The 18,380-nt window shown below is 39.9% G+C and overlaps 1 protein-coding gene across 2 annotated transcripts in view; it reads left to right on the top strand.

The window, feature by feature from the left end:
- The window catches only part of KCNB2 (potassium voltage-gated channel subfamily B member 2), a 396,405-nt gene that overhangs the window by 311,030 nt on the left and 66,995 nt on the right, over window positions 1-18,380 (top strand). The window lies entirely within an intron of this gene.

Raw genomic sequence — 18,380 nt, 5'->3', positions numbered from 1 at the left:
ATTTAAAATAGACAATTCAGTGGTTTTCAGTATATTCACAGAATTGTGCATCCATTACCACATTCAATTCTAGAATATTTTCATTAGCCCCAAAAGAAACTATAGCTATCCCTTAGCCATCATCCCCAATCTCTTCTTGCCAGCTCTAGGCAATCAGTAGTCTCCTTTCTATCTCTATCCATTTGCCTACTCTGGGAATTTTATATAAATGGAATCATCCAATATATATAGACTTTTGTGATCGGCTTCTTTCACATAGCATAATATCTTCAAGATTCATCCATGTGGTAGCATGTGGAATGTCGTAGCATTCTTTTTATAGCCAAATAATATTCCATTGGATGGATATTCCACGTTTTATTTATGCATTCATCAGCTAAGGGATATTTGGGTTTTTTCCATCTTTGGGCTGTTAATACTAATGCTGTGATGAGGGTTTGTGTACAACTTTTTGTGTGGACCTATGTTTTCATTTCTCTTAGGTATATACTAGAAGTGGAATTACTGGATCATGCAGTAATTCTGTTTAACCTTTTGAGGAACTGTCAGACTGTTTTTCAATAAGACTAGACCATTTTACATTTCCATCATCAGTGTATGAGGACTCCAATTTCTCTTCCTCTCCACCAATACTTGTTATATCTATCTTTTTAATTAGTAATCCTATTGGATGTGAAGCAGTATCTCATTGTGGTTTTGATTTGTATTTCCCTGATGGCTGGTTATGTTTAGCAGCTTTCCATGTGCTTGTTAGCCATCTGTGTTGGTGCCTCTTTTTAAACCTATTTCTCTGTCGTGTTTTAAAAGTAACACCACCTACATGCCAGGTAATGGCCAGAGACTTTCAAATAAAGGATTGGCTCTTTGGGCTGTACTTTTTCTACTTGCGTCTGTAGAACTATGCTTCCATCCACCTGGAAAAGCATGTCCTGTAGCAAGAAGACCCTTTACTGGTGTCTGAGGACTTTATTTATTTATTTATTTATTTATTGTTTTATTGTTTTATTGTTTTATTTATTTGTGAGACAGAGAGAGGGGTGAGAGCAGGGGGAGGAGCAGAGAGAGAGGGACAAGCAGACTCCATGCTCAGGACCCTGATCATAACCTGAGCTGAAATCAAGAGTTGGACACCTAACTGACTGAGCCACCCAGGTGCCCATCAGGACTTATATTTAAAAAGAAGGCATCATTCCTACCCCTAAGGTAGTAAGGAAATTAAAAGGCAAAATCCATTTCCTTAACCGTTTCTTAATCCATCAGTAAACAGTCTCGAGAGCAGATGAACATCTCCCCAGATATTTCTCAAATGCATGATGCATCCTCTTGAAGGATGAACCAATATTACTCTTCAAGGAAAGGTTTCCCATTTACCTGGAAAACAGTCAAGTTCACACCAACAAGACAATTAATTGCTTAAATCCAAATCCAAATAGCTTAAATAATTGATAGGAAAGTTTTTTTAAATTAGGGCTTGGTTATTAAAAACAAAACAAAACACTTTTCTTACATGGCTTATTAAATTTAAATGTTGATGTCTGTAATCTGTGAAATTACAAGGCTACATAATTTTTAACTGTCAGAAAGCTGGAAAAGACCTAAGCTCCTCATTTCCCAAACAGAGAAACGCAGACACTGAAGGACTCATCTCAGATCCATACATACTGGTGAAGAGAGTGGAAGCAGGACCTACTGGTCAAGCTCCCTGGTTCAATATAGTTTTCATAACACCAGACCCTCTCTAAGGTCCCTGCTGGTTCTAAGTTCTATCACTGCCTGTGAGTGACTTTAAATTTATATTAGGCAAAAAAACTTTAAGGTTTTGGCTTCATGGAGATGAACTATAAATCAAATGTCCTAGAAGAGAAAAACCATTTCCTATGTAACTCAGACTGAGGAAATTGACTGGACTGGATATATTCATTTATACAGAGCTGCACCTAAGCCAGTGGTTTTCAGACCTCAGGTCTCAACGCAAATGGGGGTCATAAAATCAGAGACAGGAAAGTGAGGGGAGAGTATGTGTGTGTGTGTGTGTGTGTGTGTGTGTGTGTGTGGACTGGGTTATATAGCATCAAAGTTTCCTTAAGCAGAGGCAGGTAAGGATGTAGTCACACAAATGAGGTTGTTTTCAGGGTACCAAAAGGCCCACGTACCACAAAGATCTCTCTGCCAAAGTATGGGAAATTGATCTCCTTTCTTCTCTGCAATTTAGATAAGCTATTATTGAAATAACTACAAACACTTATTAAGCATTTGGTATGTGTGAGTGCTTTATAGGTATTAACTCCTTAATCTTATATTCAGATACAAACGTTATCTACAGAGTTGCTCAAAATCCCACCACTATTTTAGTGGCAGAGGTAAGGTTTGACCCCAGGCAGACTAGTTCCAAAGTCGGCCTTCTTGACTACTGGACATACTGTCCCAAAATGCTACTTCTAGAGCATTTACTATGTGACTGCAGATATGAATCAACTGATTCAGTTCCTTATTCCAGGATTCTAATGTTGCATCTCCTTTCTGATGGTAGTTTATTGGGCACTGGCAGTGATGGATTTTAGAGTGGAAATTTGGTTGAGGTATGGGACCCCTGAGAATTTTTTTTTTAAGATTTTATTTATTTATTCATGAGATACAGAGAGAGAGAGAAAGAGAGAGGCAGAGACACAGGCAGAGGGAGAAGCAGGCTCCATGCAGGGAGCCTGATGTGGGACTCAATCCTGGGTCTCTAGGATCATGCCCTGAGCCAAAGGCAGGCACTAAACCGCTGAGCTACCCAGGGATCCCCCCCGGGACCCCTGAGAATTCTTGAAGCTACATGTGTACCAAAAGAATACTGCTTTGAACCTAGTTTTATGTTTATTTGGGTGGCTTTGTGGGTAGGCTAATGGAGGTGAGGGTTACTCCACTATTGGGGTCCAGGGTCTAGGATATGGGGTGACCCTGCCAAATGGTTTGGGAAGTAAGGGGCAAAAAGAGGAGGGCACAGCAGTGAAGAGTCCCTGGTAGCCTAGGACAACCTGTAGGTATGAAGAAAACTCAAGAGCAAGAATGAGGGCCAGAAGCAAGTGTTGCCCTCTTCAAAGCCACACCTAGAGGCAAATCCCACAGGGCATGTACAGCCAGACAGTTATAACCTGCTATAGATTAGTCTGATGAGTGGGGAAATAATTCATTACATGGAAAGAGGGTAACAGAGGCTAGAATCCATGTTTGACCTTTATAAAGATTTTATTTGTGGGGCTCCTGGGTGACTTGGTTTGTTAAGCATCTACCTTTGGCTCAGTTCATGATCCTGGGGTCCTGGGATCAAACTATAAGTCCTGCTCCCTGCTCTGTGGGGCATCTGCTTCTCCTTCTCCCTCTGCCCCTCCACCTTGCTCATTCTCTCTTTCTCTCTCTCTCTCTCTCTCTCTCTCAAAAAATTAATGAAATACTTTTTTAAAAAGATTTTATTTTTAAGTAATCTTTACCCAACGTGAGGCTTGAACTCCCAACCCCAAGATCGAGTTGCATGCTCTGCCAACTGAGCCAGCCTAGAATCTGTGTTTGACTTTTAAGAAAAAAAAAAAACACTACAATGCTAAAATTTAGAGACAAAAATGAAAATCTGCTTGTACAAAGTATCTGAGAGAGATACTTGCCCACCAAGCAAATGGAAGTTCTGCTTTCTTGCACAAGTGTTAATTCTGCTGGACCAGAGAGAGTTGTCCCTGGAGCCACAGGGCCAATGACACACAGGCTTGAATTGTACAGAGTTGAACTCAGGTAAAATCTGCAAATCAAATTCCTTGTAGGTTCTGATGTCCTTCTGGCATCCATGCCAGTCATTCCTTACTGGAAGGGCAAGGTTGCTCAGGATATCGCTTCCCTGCTACCACCTCATGAAAGGAGTGTGCCAAAAAGTGTAGAAGGGCTCCAGACAAGTTTTGTTTTCTTGACTTAGTTCTGGCTATCTCTAAGCCATTGCTCATGTCATTATTTTTTCCAGAAATGGCTTCACTGCTTCAATCCAGCAGTGTCTATTATTGCCTTTAAAACTGGTTTTAAAATTTCTTCCTCCTCTAAGAAGTCTTCTGTGATTTAAAGTCCTTCCCATATCATTGTGTTCTGAGTCTGTTCAGCACTTCTGTGAAATTTTTATCACTATTTAAAGATACATTTACACGACAGAAAACAAACAGTACTGAATGCATCGGAAGATACTTGAAAATTTGCAGTCTTTAAGAACGTTATAGATAATTTTTTTTGAAACTAGCTCCTCCCTAACCAAAAGATTATGATGTGGGGAAACAAAGGCAAAGAAAAGTTCAATTTCTTTACTACCTATAGCCACTGACAAGTTTTTGAAACAGGCAGAGTGACATTCCTCTAAAGACTCCACTGTCTCCATGTTGATTCTTTGCTAAGGGCAAAAGGCAATCTTAGCCCGACCCCCCAGAATCCTGTAAATATACTTTAACATATAAAAAATCCTTTGGGGCAGCCCGGGTGGCTCAGAGGTTTAACGCCACCTTCAGCCCAGGGCCTGATCCTGGAGACCAGGAACGAGTCCCACGTCGGGCTCCCTGTATAGAGCCTGCTTCTCCCTCTGCCTGTGTCTCTGCCTCTCTGTGTGTGTGTCTCATGAATAAATAAATAAAATGTTTAAAAATAAATAAAAATTCCTTTGGAAACTTCCTTTATCCCTACCCCCACCTCCCCAAGATACATTTTGGCAATCATCTTCCAAGCATATGACCCACCAACGTACATCTGAAGGATCTCATGACTAAGGTTTTATTAGAAGGTAATAAATGACCTTTCCCTAGCAATAGCTAGCCCCCTCAAAGTCCTGGAAACCTTACTTCCAAAATTCCTTAGAGACTTACACTATCCCTAACCCCCTCCCAACTTGAAGGTATATAATGGGCCATTCCTCATGACTCCGGTGCAGCTCTTTCTGTCCACAGGTCCTGTCCCCAGGCTTTAATAAAGCTAACTTTTTGCACCAAAGACGGTCTCAAGAATTCATTCTTGGCCATCTGCTTTGAACCCCAACATCTTTCCTACATCAGTTATACATTTATCTTTAGTAAAAGTTTGGGAGAATTTTTTGCTGATATCATTATATAGCATATTGTAGGTTCCTGATACATATTGTTACATGTATTAATTACTTGATCATCTTTCAAAGTATGTAATTGCTGTTTGGTTTTTTTGCTGATAGTATTAAGTTTGGGTTTTTTGGTTTGTTTTGTCTTATTTTTTAGTGATTCTCAGATACAGTGACCAGTGGGCCAATATAAAATTTTTTATGTATCCTAAGATCACTCATATTGTCCATAATTATACTTAAGTTGTTTTGTTATGTGCATGCATGTATATACTATATTTTAAACCACCCCAAATTAAGGACTGTGTCTTATTTTTTATTTTTTATTTTATTTTTTTTCAAAAGGCAGATAATTTTTTATTTTTTATTTTTTATTTATTTTTTATTTTTTAAATATTTTATTTATTTATTTATTTATTTATTTATTTATTTATTTATTTATTTATTTTTATATGTATCTTATTGTTTAAATGACACCAAAGTACCTTACAAATTGCTGAGCATACAATAGCGGCTCATGAATAAGTGTGTTAGTAAGGGAATTGTCTAGTTTAGAAGAATCTACACATTAAACCCACCTAAAAAAGGTAGAAGGACACAAGAGGTTCCTTTTCTATGTGCATTTATTTATTTGTTCTCAAAATAGTACAGTTCATAATGAGGAGAGTGACTTCTCTTCTTTTTCAGCTTAAGTGCTTGTCTTCTCTGAACAAGGCTATTTATAACTTTTGAGCTCCTACACATTTGCTAATGTCCCCAGTGGAAGCAAATCAAAATGATCAAATTCACAAATTGTGATTTTTCTGTATACTTCTAACCTCAAACCCATTATGTCACTTGTCATAATGTAATTTGAGTAAAAATAAAGCATTTGATCATAGCCATGCGATTTGAAGCCAAGAAATGCTTACTAACTCCTCTTACTTGTAACCTTTTCAGAGGTAGTTTACACCACATCTCCCCAGAGGTGGGTCCTGAGAGATTAAAAAAAAAAAAAGAAAAAAAAAGCTCATGAGAGGATCCTGAGAGCTCAAAATCCAATGCATGGGCCAAGGGTGTTCTTGTGTAGCAGAATGTGGGAGGGGACCAGTCTGGGTTTGGCATTGACCCTTCCTGCATCAGGACTGGACCGGATGCTCCCTGCCAAAAGGAAAATCTCAATTTGCCTGACCTGGAAATCAAAGCAAATCAAAGACTATTTCGCAAAATTCATTAATCTTTTTAAAATAAATGCTGTGCTTAAATCCTACTGTTAATTAAGGTGATTTCCTAATGTCCCATGAATGCTCTGTAAAATAGGGATAATTTATGTCATTGTGTTCAAGACCGTCTTTAGTAATTAGAATTGTTACCAAGTTAAAATGTTTGATTGGATTTTTATTTCATTGAGAAACGCTAGAAATTTGAAACTCAGATTTGTGAAATGACCATTTTTAATTTCTTCAAGTTTAGAGACAAGTCAAATGTAATTTAGTTAGTTAGTAAGTTAAACAAATCATTAGTTTTCAGGTATAAATAGAGATGTAAAGAGGAATAAAAATCATGAGCTTGCCAATGTTTTTGCCAGCTGTGGACATTAGTTAAAAGTAGCCTTTAACTATACAGTCAATTCCTTTCTTAATATTTTTTTTGCTTTCTTAATATTTTTACATGAGCCTAAGACCAATAAAAAAATTGTAATTGCTGTTAAATATTTAAAAAGTATGAAAATTTCTAAAATATTTACATTAAAGAGACTTTTATGATTTTTAAGATAGTGTATTTATTGAAAATCCTTTCTTTTCTAATTCTCAGCCACTGGATTTAACACTAAAGTTATAAAGAACAAAAGTTTCCACAGTTCTTTCATCTATAAAAAGAGGATTCTATAATAGCTGTTAGTAAATGAGAGCTGTTATTTTTACTATTCCTGTAATTAATCGAATCACCATTCTCCCTTACTTTTCTCTGCAGTTGGTGAGATTGTAGTATTTCTTTAGAGTCACATTTTTACCTCTCAAGCCCAAAGGCTATCCAGAGAAAAATACAAATGAGCCCTTATTATGTGCTCTCAGGGTTCAAATAGCTTTATATGTAACTGTGGTATCTTCACAATAACCTAAGGAAGTATAGAAGCCTTGCTTTACCTTAGAGAAAACGGAGTGTCAGAGAGAGTAAGCCTTCCACCCAGAATCACGAAGATAGTTGAATGAAGAAGGCTGTGATGCAAATCCAGATTTGTTTGATTCTAAATCCCATGTTTTTTTGCACCATTCCAAGTAGTTTTCTTTCTAATTACAATAGAATGTTAAGAAGTGCAGTTTGAGTCTTTCAAAAAAACCATACAATAACTCAAATTAAGCCAATTCAGTGCTGCCTAGTAGGGAAGATCTGATTTAATTAACAAATTCTAATGGTTTGTAAGCAGCATGTCATTTGTTTCTATGTAAACAGCACTCCTACAGGGCTTGTCAGTGCTGAAAACAATTTGTCCTTTAAGTATTTTAAACATTCCCTCTACAATCTGGTTTGCACTATTAATTTTACACTATTAAGAATGTGTTTTACTAAGCAAAAATAAGCCAACTCAGCTTGGTCCTGTCAAAATGATAATAAATGCTGAATTAGTGGAATTTTTATTAGGTGTTTGTAGATTTTAATGGATTTCAGAACTCATACCAGATTATTATCCAAAAACCCATGTTAGTTAATGCATTCCCAAAAGAAGAAAGAAAGAAAGTGAAATAAAAAGAAAAAGCTAGTGTTTTCTATCGGCTTCCCTACCAGTATGGCCTCCTTTTAGGGGTCACGCAACCTGGATCGCTCACCATCATGTTGTCCTCAGTGGTCACCATTGTAAGAATTGGAGTCTGTACACAGAGAATATTCCTTTCACTGGAAGGATAATGGTCCCCTACATGGGCCTCCTGCCTCTGAGACAAGTGTGGAGCCCATGTGGCAGCCTGCCAATTTGTGAACGTGTGACAATACATTTAATAATTTTCCGCACACTCAGTCCAGGTGGCAGCATGAGGGAAAATCACTGTCTTCTAAAACCCAGTTTGAACCTATCTCCCCATTACCTAAGTTGATCCCTGATCCTGGTTCAAATCAATTGTAGCTCCTGTGCAGAATGCTGGGTGATGGAAAAGATTATGGAATCAGAGCTTAAATAATACAGAAGTCATCCAATGAGTTACAACCCACCATTACCACTCTAAGTCTGGCGGTCTACCCACAGGCCACCCAAAGGACCAATGTCAGCCTTTTCATGCTCCTTATCAAAAAACAAAACAAACAAACAAACAAACAAAAACATGTACTAAGTGGGTCTATGGAAATATAAAACTATTTTGTTGTAAAGTCCATCTTTTATATCCTTCAAGTAAGGTTATTTATTCTAAAGATGTATCTTCCATTCTCTCTCCTGAGTCATAAGAACAGAAATAAAAACCAAAGCAAAAACCCCTCTGTGAGTTCCTTTAGTAGACACCTCTGCCTGCTGTAGAGGAGGTATAAATAATTTATTGAGTTTCCATTAAGGTCAACCAGAGTGTATATTATGTCCAATGTGTATGTGTCAGAGGAGTGTGAGCTCTGAGCTAATGATCCAGGAGCAAGATAGGGAAGGTTTCTGTTGCTTCCAGTGAGTATAGATATGTCCTGACATATAATTTACCAGTACAGATATGGAAAACAACAGGAAGACAGAAGATAAATGTGATAGGACTCTATATATAGCATGTTATGTGGAGCTGCTCTGAGCACTTACTCTTCTTTCATTGCCTGGCTTGATTAACCATCTGATGTTTCTTTAGGAGCCTTTGTAAAGGAATGGGAATTGCTGGTGACCAGCCTCTATTAGAGCCCTGCTTAATTAAGTCTCTCAGAAGGGATTCTGTTTGGTTTAATGAAATGGTTGTGAGAAGGAATCAGACCCAGCATTGTATGAAATGTGTTTCTCCTGCTGATGCCTTGAATCAAAACCCCTAGTACCGAACTCATCACCTCTCTGCCCACCCCCTGCCTGGCCAAGTTCACCTCCCACGAGTCTCACCCTTGCCTTCTCCCCTCTACCCATGGCCATTCTCCTGGCAAGGGACTTCTGAGTCTTTTCCCAGAATTATTGCAGCTGGCTGGCCCCTGGCTGGCCTCTGAGAACCACTCTGACCCTCTTTCCCCTCACTTCACCCCATTGTTGGCAGTTATAGCCGTAAAACTATCTAAACTTGTCTCGCCGCCACTCAGAAATGCCTGACTACTCCCATCCTCAGCCCCCATCTCAGCAGCCAACAGTTACCCATTGCTTGGACCCTAAAGGCTTGGAACTTTGTTCCTTCAGCCAGGCACCAGGTACTACTCTACTAACTCTTAAGAATGCCCTGCTCCGAGACATCCAATACCCAGGCAGGCACCTTCCTTTTTGCTCTGCCTTGTTGTTCTCAAGTTTCTTTTAGAGAGACTAGAGTGCTCCCCCCATCTCCAAGGGCATATCTTATTGTATAGATTTTGTGAGAAAATACATGTTGAGTGCCTTTAGCATAGTGTTTAGTGCTGATTAAATAATTATTAAAGAAGAATGATTATGATGATGATGATGATTAAATCACTTAGAATAGTCTTTGGCACATAATAATTACTTAATAAATGTTAGTCTTTCCCTATCTCCAAGTTGCTTACATGTAACAGGCATTCACAGACTCCAAAAATTTTGGACTTTCCTTCTTAAAAACTTCTAGGGCACCTGGCTGGCTCAGGTGATAGAGCATACAACTCCTGATCTCAGGGTTGTGAGTCTGAGCCCCATGTTGGTTGTAGAGGTTACTTAAAAATAAAATCTTTTTTTTTTTTTAATAAAGCCTCTGACTTTCAGAGTTGATTACACACGAAACTCATGCATTTGTGTGAAACACTTGTTTCCTCACTCCTCAGCTTGCTGCCTCTGATTTATCCTTTTGGTCCTCTCCAAAATGTCACCTCCTCAGGAATGTGATCCCTGACCACTCTAAGGAACACCCTTCCCCTCCTATCCTAACTTCACTCTGTTTTTTTTTTCTTTATGGTGCTCAACAGTACTTGTAATAGTCCGTTGGCAGTAGATTGTGTGTCTTCAGCTCCTGACACAAGACCTGTCCCAGTGTGGTCATTCAATAAATATTTGTTCAGTAATGATCGATTTCAACCCAGACCAAATATGCAGAATGTACATTCCACATTCAGACTGTGAAAATGAAGACTGCAAAGAACTATCAGTAAAGAGAAAAGCCAACAAATAAGTCTGGGTATGCCGAGCATGACTTTAAGAAAAGACATTCTCATTGTGAAACTTGTACTGTGTTACCCCTGGAACATGTTCCCATCACTCTTCGCATGTATGGCTTGACCAGCCAGTTCCACTTAATACTGAGAGCATTCTACCTAAAAACAGAAACATCATCTAACCCCAACACTAAAGGGCTCCACGTGCTGTAGAGTATCCTGTATGAAAAGTAGATGGAGCAAAGCCTGGAAGATGGGAAACTGTCCTTTAAGTATAAGTATACATTTAAGTATATTTGCACAGATTTGTTTTTTCCTCAGTTTCAATTACCTAATTTAAATTTCTACTGAACACTTTTGCATAATAAGTACAATACAGCCGTACACAGGATCCCAAAATTATCAAGTTTTCTGTGCCAGAAGTACATGACTTGGTGAGTTAAAAAGCTTAAAAGGGAAGACTCAGAATATTCTTGTCATTACAGTTACTGTGTTTGAACACATTTCACACAGAACAATCCTTTTTTGGAATACACTTTTGTCAAGATAACATTCTTGAACCTGTCAGAATTTACTTGCAGGGTTATTCAGAGAAGTAGGTGTGCTTCCTACAAGCAACCATGACTGCTCTACTGACACTTTCACTTCATGAATTATTTTTTTAAAAGAAAGCAAACTTCTCATCTCATTTATTTTAATGCTTTGAGGCAGGTCGGAAAGTATTATTTTTTAAAAGAGTAGGACTCCTAATTAAATCAGATGCAGGCTTTGAAATTAAGTCAGGTCGTCTGTCTTCTTCACCAGGAAACTATGTCAGACCCCCCACTGTATGCTTGGTGTCTTGTTCTGTGCTCTCACAGCCTCCTCCGTATACCTACAAAAGATATTTGAGTCTTTCAGCTCTGAATTCTGAGGAATTTTATCTCCCGAACTATGTCCATCATTCTGCCTGGCATAGAGTAAGAGCTTAATAAATAATAATGAATGAATGAATGCGTGCATGCATGAATGAATGAATGAGTTAGTCAGTGGCTTGGAGAGATGTTAGTCAATTGCTCATCCAATCATAAGCCTCTTTCTTTTTCCCTACTTTAGACATTATCTATACAAGTAACACCTCATTAATGTATCACTGAATACTGTATTGTGAAGTATATGGCTTCATCTGAGAAGCCATGTCGCTCCAGATGTGAATTTTTACTCAATTTATAGGAAACTGTTCTTACCTGTGTTCTGGGCAGTAAGTACTTTGTGATAAAGTCTTAAAACTGCAGGCCACAGATTTTCTTCTTGATAATGAATAATGGCTCTTATTTAAACTTAAATTAGTCAAATGAGTCTGTAATCTAAAAAGAGACCTTTATAGAAAGTAGTCCACAATAGGGACACCTGCATGACTCAGTTGGTTAAGTGTCTGCCTTTGGCTCGGTCATGATCCCGGGGTCCTGGGATTGAGCCCTGGATTGGGCTCCTTGCTCAGCAGGGAGTCTGCTTCTCCCTCTCCCTCTCTGCCTGCTGCTCCCCCTACCTGTAATATCTCTCTCTCTCTCTCTCTCTCTCTCTCTCTCTGTGTCAAATAAATAAGCAAAATCCTAAGGAAAAAAAAATAGTCCGCAATAGTACAAGCTACATATTTCATGAACCTAACTAGTGAGTTCGGACACATTTTTTGCCCCTGCTTGTCAAGGCTTCAATACGGCAAGCCCAATAAGTCCACTCACACTTAAAGGGAGCTATTAGCCCACAAGAGTCCTGGTATGCCCTGAAACATCCATCCAGTGACATTGTTCCCATTGCAAAGTCTCTTTTTCTTTTTTGTCAAATGAAGATGACATCACTACTGTTTAACAGAGCAGAGCAGAGAAGCAATAGCACTTGCTCTAGGTATATTCCAACATTACTTGACTGTTATCTTCTTCCCCCCGCCCTTTTACCCAACAAGGGTGGCATAAGGATTTACAGGAAAAATTCTGTCTGTCTAGTTCTTTGAAATGAATAACATTAAGTATAGCAGATATCCGTGTTGTTGGTCAATGAAATAATAGTCTACAAGCCAGTGCAGATTGGTTTCTGTCTTATTCTAGCTTTTTTGAAATTTAATTATGCACATTCACGCTTTCCAATTCTAACAAGGACCTTGTTATGAACAGAACTCTGAAGCTTACTGTCTATGTTATAAAGTGAGCATTTAAAAAGTACTACCTTAGTTGCCAGAGTTACAGCCCAGACAGGAAGATGTAAAAATGCATAATTCTGAATTGACTTGGTAAGAAAAGTAAAAGCACTTGAAATGGAGAAACCTGGTGGAGTATCAGAGGAAGAGTGTGTTTGGGCCAAAGGTGCACATCTGCATCCATGAAAGACTCCATCCAGGCCCTTGAAGATCGAAACATGGCTCCTCCCTGTGTCTCATGAGGTATTGCCACCATCCATCACTCCAAACCACTCCTCAGTGGGATTGTGTTTTTTTCTTCCTCCAAAGTCCTCATTCATGAAAATCAGACCCAGGTAGGTGGCCAGAACTGAGGGCAGGGGTGGGGGGTGGTTGTAATAGAGGGTAGAAAAAACTGATCATCCAGGAAGGTGAGCCTCCAGCCCAAGCTAGCACCAGGTCTCTCACTATAAAGAGGAGGAAAAGCTATTCACTCAGGAAGCAGCCCATAGGTAAGAACTGGGGTATGTTTCAGTTGTCTGCCCTGCAGGTGATGACAGCAACAGATTTAGGTGACCCTCAGCAAGCAGGGAGAAGTGGGTGTGTGCCTCCAAGCCAGCCAGGGGGTTTGGAGAAGAAACAAACACAAGGGAAAAATCACAGACTCTCTTCCAGGATTTGGATACATTAGGGAGAGAGCAACATAGCAGGGCTGCATTTTAACTTTCATGCACCCAAGGCACTTTGTTTTTTAGACACTCCCTTCATTAAAAGCATTTTTTTAAGTTATATCTTACGTCTACATTGGAATAAAGATAAATATAATCCAGGCTGGGTTCATTGTTATGGGTAAGTTGTCACATCCATTTTTTTCTTCTGATTTTAAATGAACTTAAAATGAAAACATCTAGTGGGCCCCTAAAAGTAAGTGTCCTAGGCACAGTGCAAACTGTGCCCAGTGGACAAGGAGGCCACATCATGGAAAGATCTGAACGTTCCTCATACTACATTCTTATCAAAAGGAAACAGGGTGTTCCAGAATAGAAAATAATATAGGGTAATGGCTCACAAGTCACTTCTACCTATGAGCTGTATGACCTCGAACAAATTAATTTATCTGAATCTTGACTTCCTCATAAATTTTAATTGTATTTGAATGAGATATATACAAAATAATTTCCCTACCTACTGTTTCAAAGCACTAATTTAATGGTATGGAAAAACACTTAAAGTGGAGTCAAAAAAGGTAGCTTCTAGTTCTGTTGTTGTTGTTTTTGCTGTGTGACCTTGAGCCAGGCACCTAAACTCTCTGAGTATTGGTTTCATCATCTATAACAATATCTGCCAACCTTACAAGATTGCTAAAAGAGCAATGAGATCACGGATATAGAAGCATGTGTATTACCAGCTAAAAGAATTATATATAGGAATTATTATTACCAAAGAAGTTGAAAATTCTATAGAGGGAAGTGTACAATGCCTGGCACACAAAAGCTATTTGGTAGATGTTTACTGAATGAATGAATGCCTCACAAAGCTTTCAACACTTAGAATACTAAAGTCTGGGCAGCCTGGGTGGCTCAGGGGTTTAGCGCCGCCTTTGACCCAGGACATGATCCTGGAGACCCAGGATCGAGTCCCAGGTTGGGCTCCCTGCATGGAGCCTGCTTCTCCCTCTGCCTGTGTCTCTACCTCTCTGTCTCTTTGTTTCTCATGAATAAATAAATAAAATCTATTTAAAAAAAAAAAAAGAATACTGAAGTCTCCACTGGTATACTTAATGGTGAAAAGCATTGCAAAGGCCGCTGAAGACAAAAATGACAAGTATTTCATTTGAGAAGGAGATTGTAACTAATAACCCATAACTATAACTTTCACCAACATGTAAGTGTCTTAGATTGTCAGCTTCAAGAAGGTACACGTCTTGTATTTTTTGTATCTCCAGCGTTTCCCATCCCAGTGTTGATACACAACAGGCACTCAGCAAATGCTTAGAAATTGAATTGAATTGAATTTATCCAACAAGACTTGCTCTAGTAGCCATTCTTAATCTCTCTTCATATTGAAACATTCTTAATTCCATTCTTTCCCCCAGGCTCTTCCTTGGCTGTTTGTATCAGTGAGACTCAAAAAAAAAAAATGGCTTTTGATAAATATTATTTGAATGAATAAATTCATAAGTTTCCCATTGTACATTTATTTTAAATTTGTGTTGCTAACCACATAGCTAGCAGATGCTTGAGAAAATACACTTTGTACTGTAGGAGATACAATAGAATAGTTTAAATTCATACACTACTTTCATCAAATCATACTTCAAAATTCCATTCATGATTCTTGCTAGTATAAATCATCATACAAGTCCATTATACCTTGGAAGAGAATCATGAGCAGATCTAGGAGTTTCTCATTGGTAGGACCAGTCCTGCATACTCTTTTCTCAGCTTTGGAGGGTGGCCCCTCATTGTTCAAAAACAATGTGCTCAATGGGGCGCCTGAGTGGCTCAGTTAAGCATCTAACTCTTGATTTTGACTCCGGTCATGATCTCAGGGTCATGAGATAGAGCCCCGCATTGGGCTCTCCACTGGATTTGGAACCTGCTTCAGATTGTCTCTCTCCCTCTCCCTCTGTCCTTCCTCCCCTCCCCTACCCCCCCCCACTCCCTACCCACTCCCACATGAGGTCTCTCTCTCTCTCTCTCTCTCTCTCTCTCTCTGAAAACAACAATAATGTGCTCAAGGGTAAAGAATTCTCCTGCTGGCTTGCCAGCATCACACGGCTTGCTGAGTCTCTGAAGCTGTGACCACTTGCCTGTTGCAACACAGTGTCTTTGGAGAATTAGCGTGGTGCACTTTATGAAAATTGCTCCTTTTGGTAGCATCTGCATATAAATTGTCATCTCAGTGGTGTAGCTGTGATTATAACTTGCTGAAGTTCTTAGCATAAAGGACACTGACCATCTTTCTCAGGCATAGAACTCTGTCAGAAAAGCCCCATTTCAAACATCTCCCAATCAGCCTTTTTAAAAAAAATTCTCTCTTTGGCTGGCCTTCTTTGATGTGCATTTTCTACGGGGTTTTATCCTTTCTCCATTAGTTCTAAGGCACTGGTGTTGTGTGTGCAGTGGGAAAGTCCCTGCATGGTTGCTGGATGTTAATTATCTTTAGTTCTGGGGAAAAATAATGGAAGGAAGACTTAAGATTTCATTTACAATTTGTGGAGGTTTCTGTGACTTCTCTCTGTACTGAAAATAACTGTCACTAGTAAATTGTGAAGAGCGGCACATTAATGATAGCGCGATGTTCTACATGGAACAGAGAACAGCTTTTGAAACAGAAACTTTACCGTTCTGTGAAAGAAGAGCATAAAGGTAGAAATGTGGTCTTTAACCTGTGCCTAACCATCTCTCATTAGCAAAAAGCAATTCAACTATCAAGAAGAAAAGAAAGTCCTGGCACATAATCTCCTAAAATATTCTGGGGGGTTACCTAATCTGCCTACCACGACTTTTACACTTCTCTGAGTGGGCCAGCTCTGTCCTGAATCTATTTGAAGGAGCTATCTCCTCCAAATTAAAGCTGTGTCTGCATATTCCTTTCGAAGCCATGCACACAGTAGGAGCTCAACAGAGTTCGTCAACTTGACGGAATCACAAGGAGACTCATCCTTGTGCCATGAATCGGCACCACTCATATCTGGCCTAGCACAAAGTCAAGTTCTGCTCTCTTCCTAGATCCCTTGGCCACTTCTGCATTCCACCATGCCACAATAGGGGGACTCAGTGATGACTTTCATCTTCAAAACCCCATTATTAAAATCCAAATTTGAAAGGAAACCAGCATGGCCAGTACTTCAGGGTAGTCATTTTTCTCTTACTCCGTGGAGGGTACCACGTATCATGCAGGTTAAGGCTGCTTCACTTGTTTGTAAACTGCAAGGCACCTCACAAATGCAAGGAACCACCGCCCCTTCATTGTTTTGCAGAGCCAATAGAAAGGACACTAAGAGTCAATATGACTTTGAAACCTGGCTCTGACATATGCCATGCAGCCTTTGATTTTAAATATAACAAAAAACAAAAAACAAAAAAAAAACTAAGTTTTGTTTTATCGTAGTTGGAATAATAAAACTAGTCCCTGCCCCCACCCCCAACTCATTGGAGTGGGATTAAGTGAGATACTTGAAAGCACCTGTTACAAAACAGTTGCTCAACAAATGCTGGTTGTTCTTCCAAAGAGCCTCTGGCAGGACCAAACTGTCCAACAAGGGAACAAGAAACTATGGCTGCAGGTGATGAGTGCATGGCAAAAAAGAGAATAGGCATTATCTGGTGTTCAGTGTTTGTGTGATGACAGTGGGGAGGCAGAGACAGTGATGCAGATGCTCGATCCTACACAGTATAGTGGGGATGCCCCACACAAGAGTCTTCCCATTTAGAACAAAGGGACATTCCTGTCTTCGTCCGCTATAGCCAGGGATTGGGAGGCTTGCAGCATCCACAGTACCACCCAAGTTATACCTATGAGCCCACCTACCTTTACAGGAATCAGAGCCTTTCCTCCCAGATTCTTTCCAAGCATAGCTTTTCCTGAAACTACTGTTTTCTGATTGCAGATAAATCATTGCTTACAGTTTTGACAAATTTGATATTATATGAAATACACGAAGTATATGTAGCATTCTCCTTATTTCCAGAAGAAGCATCAATAGGCAAGTGTGGACTCGCCTACTCACGCTCATTCATATCTTCAATTTAAATTGAATTAGGTTATTTGCTCCTTTGTCAGTTGGAGACCATCTTTTCCTTTAACTTTTTTTCCTTTAGTTTGTGTAGGACATAATTCTCATTTTTAAAAAAATTTTCCTTTAGAGGTGCCTGGCCAGCTCAGTCAGTAGAACACATGACTCTTGCTCTCAGGGTCATGAGTTTGAGCCCCATGTTGGGCATAGAAATTTCTTACATACGTTTAAAAAAATCTTTACCACCGCCCAAATTATTTAGGAAGAATCTTAGGTAATGTGGCTTTGCCCTAGGAAGTGATTGGAATTAGTTGGAGACGTTCCATGATTATTAAAGGTGTGTTAAAATGAGGCCTGAAGGCTCCATTTTATTCCAGGCACAGATGGATATGGACATGTCAGAGGCTTTCACAGTGTGTCTGAGGTGGTACTAAGGCAAATTTACCCCCTGGAGTGCCCTGAGACACTGGGGGTGGGTTGGGTTTCTAGCCAATTCAGTTTCTAGGGCTTCTCCAACCGCACAAGGGCAGCTTGAGGGGAACACCATAACCTCTGCCCTTCAGTAGCTTGGCATCTTTCACATGGAAAGGTGAATGCAAAGACCTGGGAAGACAATTATTCAGAGCAGCGACAGGACCAGCTGAGTACATGGGATGTTTACGTTGTGGATGGGGCTCTCACGCGGCTGTCGGAACCAAACAACATCTGTCACGGTCCTGTGGGGCCCAGAGGCCCTCATCACCTCCATGTCAGAGAGAGAAGGGGAGGGGGGTCCGACTGTGACACCATCTGTGTGCCAGGGACTTGGGCCAAAAGGCCTGGCGCTCGAGGGCTTCATTTCACTCTCTCCAGTCTGCAACAAGGAAAATCTTGGAACAGGCTGACAGCATTTCCCTCCTCCTCTCACTTACCTAGCCTGCCACAGCCACGAAGCCAACACACAACTGGTCATTTGCTGCTTTCATGAGTCCAAGTGGCTGCTTTCTGTGGTCACCCTCAGATCTTCAGCTCACCTCCTCCAGAGCTGAGAACAACGAATGACTACTGGTGGCAGCATCATCCTCCACAGAAGGAACACACGGGTCCCCCTGGGCCTGTGCTGTGTCACCCAACAAGGTTTTCCCCAACAAGGCTCACATGACAGATTATTGTCC

The sequence above is a fragment of the Canis aureus genome, chromosome 28, assembly GCF_053574225.1.
Source record: "Canis aureus isolate CA01 chromosome 28, VMU_Caureus_v.1.0, whole genome shotgun sequence".
NCBI lineage: Eukaryota > Metazoa > Chordata > Mammalia > Carnivora > Canidae > Canis > Canis aureus.
Note: the sequence above shows the minus strand (reverse complement) of the source record. Positions and strands in the feature narration are given on the sequence as shown.